The sequence below is a fragment of the Macrobrachium nipponense genome, chromosome 31 (assembly GCF_015104395.2).
Source record: "Macrobrachium nipponense isolate FS-2020 chromosome 31, ASM1510439v2, whole genome shotgun sequence".
NCBI classification, from domain to species: domain Eukaryota; kingdom Metazoa; phylum Arthropoda; class Malacostraca; order Decapoda; family Palaemonidae; genus Macrobrachium; species Macrobrachium nipponense.
Window position 1 is genome coordinate 28,706,052 of NC_061093.1, and position 5,984 is coordinate 28,712,035.

Below are 5,984 nucleotides of genomic sequence, written 5' to 3' on the forward strand. Positions count from 1 at the left end.
AAATTAAGTGATTATCCAGTTACTCGCTGACTCTGTCTGCTTTTTCTAGTCCTTTTTTGTCCCCCGTTTTTTGATCGTATATATATATATATATATATATATATATATATATATATATATATATATACAAAAGTATATATATATAAACATATATATATATATATATATATATATATATATATAGAGAGAGAGAGAGAGAGAGAGAGAGAGAGAGAGAGAGAGAGAGAGACATTCCACTCCCCCAAAGCAAAGAAACCAATGAAGTTAAATCTGTTATAAATTTCAAATTAAAGCTATATCAGAACAAATTTACTAAAGATAGAATGAGTAAATGGTGTAACATAGAAAATACATAATATATGTACATACACACACACATATATATATATGTGTATGTGGTATATATGTGTCTTTGTGTGTTTACGTGTGAAAAGAGAAGGCAGACTTGACCAACCAAACAAAGTCAAAGACAAAGAATTAACCAAACTGCATGAAACGTATGGAAGAAAGAGAGAGAGAGAGAGAGAGAGAGAGGAGAGAGGAGAGAGAGAGAGAGAGAGAGAGAGAGAGAGAGAGAGAGAGAAGGGGGGGGCGAGGAAAGAGAAAAGGAAACGAGAATAATCCCGTTATCCGATATTGGAGAAAGAGTTTATAAACAACAACCAGAACGGCATTCCATTCAGTGTAAAAACCACTGAACAAGTAAAACGTCTGTTGTTTTGCCCCCGCCCCACTCTTCAGCCCGCCCCCCGCCCCCCCCCAACCCCACGCATTGGTAGATGCTTCTTCCCCCACTTTAGCGTTCGTGCTACATTTCCTAATATTTCATTTGGATTTCCGTGTTTCTACCTTTCGCTCCATTTCTGTGTTCCCTTTTTCATTACACACTTTAAAAGTCAAATGATTGTTCTGCTGTTTCTGTGAATAATCGTGAAGTAACTCATCTTTAAAAGTCAAGGCGTCGTCCGACCTACATCTTACTCGGAATACGTGCAAGATTTACCCCTCGCGTCTAAGTTGCAAACATTATATTTCTAATTTTTAACGTAAATAAAAACGCGCCTTATTTCACCAACGAAAATTCAAATAAATATGCTATCTTTCATTAAAAATATTTTTTCTATACTGTTTAACATGCACATTATTCATTTTTTACACGTTCGTTCTAATAAATATTTATCATAAATATCGTATTCTAAAATTCTTGTATCTTTAACTCAACGCGAAACACCTTTTTCAGACCTTTTTAGGCTTTTTCCCCCTCCCCTCCTCATGACTCTTTCCGAACACTCCCGAACAACAACAACAGCAACAACAAAGTAGTTTGTAGGCTTACTCCCCGGGTAAGCGAAAATATGTTCATTATGTAATAAACTTCGTAGAATTTTGGTTTTTAATAACGTTGAGTCCTTCATCGTCAAGGATATACCTGAAGGTTTATTTTGCCGTATGATTCGTTCATAATAATACTGATAATAATATGTAGTGATAACAATAATAATAATAAGAGAGAGAGAGAGAGAGAGAGAGAGAGAGAGAGAAATTGCTGCACTGTGTAGATTGAAAACCATAAAATATATCTCGTGATGGTACGTAATATATATAAGTAATAATGTATGTTTTACTAAATAAATCAAGTGCAAGACTACATTCTTGTCAAAATTTATTATTCAGATAGTTGCATAAAATCATTATTTCTCCATGTGTTTTTTTTTAGAATATTTTAAAATTTTTGTTAATTCTAACATTCTATTCGAGTATGCATGCATGCAAAAATATACATTTGAACGTGTCAATTTCAGTATCGTTATACTTACATAAATACATATATACATAAATACATTAGAAGTTTGTGCTAATTCCACGATCTTTATACATATATACATGAATGCATACATTTGAAGGTTGTATTGATTTCAAGCTCTATACATATATACATACATACATTTGAAGTTTGTGTTAGTTTCTTGACCTTTGTACTTATATACAAGCAAGCATTAAGCTGCAAATATTCCTTTAATATCCAATTCGCTCAGCCCCGGAATTAATATATTTTTATATATGTTAACCGAAGGGGATTTTATTTTCTTTTAATTGATAATAAGTTCGCCGTCCCATGGGATCGAACCACGGAACAAGAACTCAGGACTGCGTGGTTTAAGGCGCGTCACTTTAGTCTTGAGTTCTTGTTCCGTGGTTCGAGCAAATGGGGCGGCAAACTTATTATCAACTTAAAAAAAAGAAAAAAAAATTCCCCTTCGGTGGATATTAAAGAAAATTTGTAGCTTAATGCTTGTATATATGAATCACGGTGATGTGGTAAAATTCATTTCATACATATGTACATACATACATACATACGTGACCAGGGCATGACAAACCTTCCATATAAGAGTAACAAACAAGATCAAAACAGTATTACCTATAGTCTCATCCATTCCAATATTATCCAGAAATACCTATGATTCTTCCACGGCATCTACTATATAGCTACCAAGATACCGCGCCGTGTTTCCTTTTCCATCGGAACAAATTAAAAACGCTGATAACCAGTTGTCGAATCACAACGGACGGAGGAGAAAGTCGAGAGATCGCGAGCGATTTCTGTTGCAATATTGACGAAATAAGAAAATGAAACTGATGCCACTCGGATGATACACACAGCAGCAGCAGCAGCAGACCCGTGGCTGAAAGGTTATTGCAATGCGGTGCCCCCTGGCTGTGCAGCCCCTGTGTGTGTGTGTTTGTGTGGGCGCGTGTGTGTGTGTGTGTACGTGCGCGCACTGGGGGAATATCCTGAGTGTTATTGCAATCTGTATGACTGCAATTGACAGAAGTGGATAGAGATGAGACATGTATGTTTGGGTAATTGTTTTATGAAGGTTTTATTAAGGTTAGCTCTTCCGCGTCCTCTGTCGAGCTATTAACTCGTTTTGCCTCCATTCGTCAAACTTTGCACGGCCACCGTTTCGTGGGGTCCCATTCGTTTCGCAAGATTCGTTTGTAACGGGTTTTTCCTCTTTTCCGTGATCCGTTGGGATGATATTTTGCGAAGTTTTCATCTGCCATTTGTTATTTCGTTGATTGTTTATTCGGGAAATTAATTGACTGAATATATGAAAGAAAAAAAAAGTAAATATGAAATTTTGAAGTGAGGGAATCGAATGAGGTCAGCCATTTCATCTGGAAATATTTAGTCTGGCTATGGCGTAGGATAGACCTGTATTCTAGGAGTGACCTATAAAAAGAAAAGGTTTTGCAAAGAAGGTTGCAGTTATATGGAGAAATACATTCATATATATATATATATATATATATATATATATATATATAACATGATATATATAGTATATATAATGTATAGAGAGAGACAGAGACAGAGACAGAGACAGAGACAGGAGAGGAAAAAATGGTATTAAAAGTCTAGTATAAGGGATCAATAAATAAGATTGTAAAAGTAGTATAAGTCCTCACACACATATGCACGAGTATGTATATAGATATAGATATATACTATATGTATATATATATATAGTATATATATAATATATATATATATATATTATATATATATATATATATATATATATAACTAATAAAAGGAGCCCAGGTAGATGAATGAGAAAAGTTTACAGAAAAGGTGGTATTTATACCAAGAGGTCCATCCACAGGCAAGCCAATTTAGGTTCACCCCGCTGATAATCTTCCTTTAATCTTCTTAAGCGTTGGTTGAATGAAAAATCTTGTCGAATCGTATCTGAATCCCATGCCTCCTTTTGAGATGTTCACTACCTGCCTCTCTTTTATTAAGGCCGATTCCATCATTTGACTCTTGTACCGGCAGTTGCAAATTCCAGTTTATTCTATGGTTATGTTCACTTATATGGTTGAAAATAGCTGAGTTCTGTTGTCCATACCTAACTGACCGTTGGTGTTGTATTAATCTGTGGGGAAGTGATTTACCTGTAAATCCGATGTAAGATTGGTCACAGTCCTGGCATGGGATTTGATAAACCCCAGTGTCCTTGGGGGATGTCTTTTGTTGGACGTTAATCAGGGAATTTGGCTAAGGTGTTTGGGTAAGTAAATGCAAAGAAAAGGGTTAGATTTCCGAGGGTCCTGAGTCACCTTCTTAATCGTGTCCAGGTGTGGAATTTTTGTTTTATTGTTGGGTGTATCTCTGGTCTTGTCCTTTAGGGGGAGTCGGTAGAAAATTACGTTTACTTTGTGAATTGCTTTCTCAATTAATATGGTCAGGATACTTTAAAGACGAAAGTTGCTTATGAATTAGTTCAAATTCTTTTTCCAGGAAATCTGGGAAACAAATTCGTAAGGCTCTTAAGAACAGGTTGCTGGCTACACCTATCTTGATAGCAATGTCGTGATAGCTAAAATAGTGAATGTATGAAAATGAGAACGTTGGTTTTCTCCATATGGTAAATTTGTAATCGGTCGTGTCTCTGATTATTAAAACATCAAGAAAAGGAATTTTGTGTCTGTTTCCCATTCAACTTTAAATTTGATGCTGGACACTAATGCATTTAATTTTGAAAAGGAATTAATTAAAATTGCCCACACCTATTATCCCAAAATGTTAGAATATCATCACATATCATCCACAGCATGTTTTGGGTTTTATTGCATTTATTACTCTAGTTTCAAAGTATTCCATGTACAGATTGGCTAAAACAGGACTTAAAGGACTACTCATACTACACCCGAATTTTTGCTTGTAGAATGATTCTCCGAATGAAAATACGTTATTAGATGCACATAATTCAACTAACTTTATTATTTTGTCAAGCGCCAATGGGAAATGATCTGAATAGGGTGATAATTTTTCCCCCTATTCAAAAACTGAGAGGCAGGTAATGAACATCTCAAAAGGAGCATGGTATTCAGTACGATCGACAAGACAATTTTAATTTTCATTCAACCAACGCTTAAGAAGATTAAAGGAAGATTATCAGCCGGGGGTGACCTAAATTGGCTTGCCTGTGGATGGACCTCTTGGTATAAATACCAACCTTTTCTGTAAACTTTTCTCATTCATCTACCTAAGAAGAGGGAGACAGCAGTCTCTGGAAATATAGTACTTTTCTCTCTATATTTTGGTGTTTTTATGGGCTCCTTTTATTAGATGGAATTCTGTTGTAACAGAACATTTTTACCAGTCATATAGATATATATATATATATATATATATATATATATATATATATATATAGTATTTATATTTTTTTCATGAGGACCTACTCTCTCTCTCTCTTTTATGTCTCTTTGGTTGCATATATACGTATATATACACAGACACATACATACACACACAAAACATATAATAATAATTATATTACATATATATATATATTTATATATATATATACTATATATATATAGTATATATATATATATATATGGATAATATATATAAAGGTAGGAATAATTAAGACAATATATTCAAGATACCGTTGTAAAGTGATGGACTGTGACATTTCTAGAATGTAGGAATCATCAGTTTAGCTTCTCCTTGGAAACAGTGTGGCTAGAAGTGACAAGCTTAGGAAATGCTGACATATCTTGTTGGGTGGCGCGATGTCGAAGTTGCTGTCTAAGCAGATCAGTGCCATGTCCTGTCTATGCACAGGCGCTTGATACAGAGGTGCCTTCTGAAACTGGTTTGAGGCGGTTTCTTGGGCGTGAGCAATGTGTGTGAGTTCGTGCGTGCGTGCGAGCTTCTTCCCTACATAATGAGAAAGTAAGGTAACCAAGAGGGGAGATCGCTACAGAGTCGGCGAAGGGGCAAAATGGCTCCTCCAACAGTATTTTTAGTGAAGTGTGTATAATCAGTGTTGAATGGGTAAGCATACTTATTCTTGGGCTAAAAGTGTGGCTTGACTGTATTTTGAATATTGTTTCAGAGATGTTCTATTTTATTTGACCTTTTGATTTTGATTTGTAATATTTGCTTATCGATGTGTTCTCCT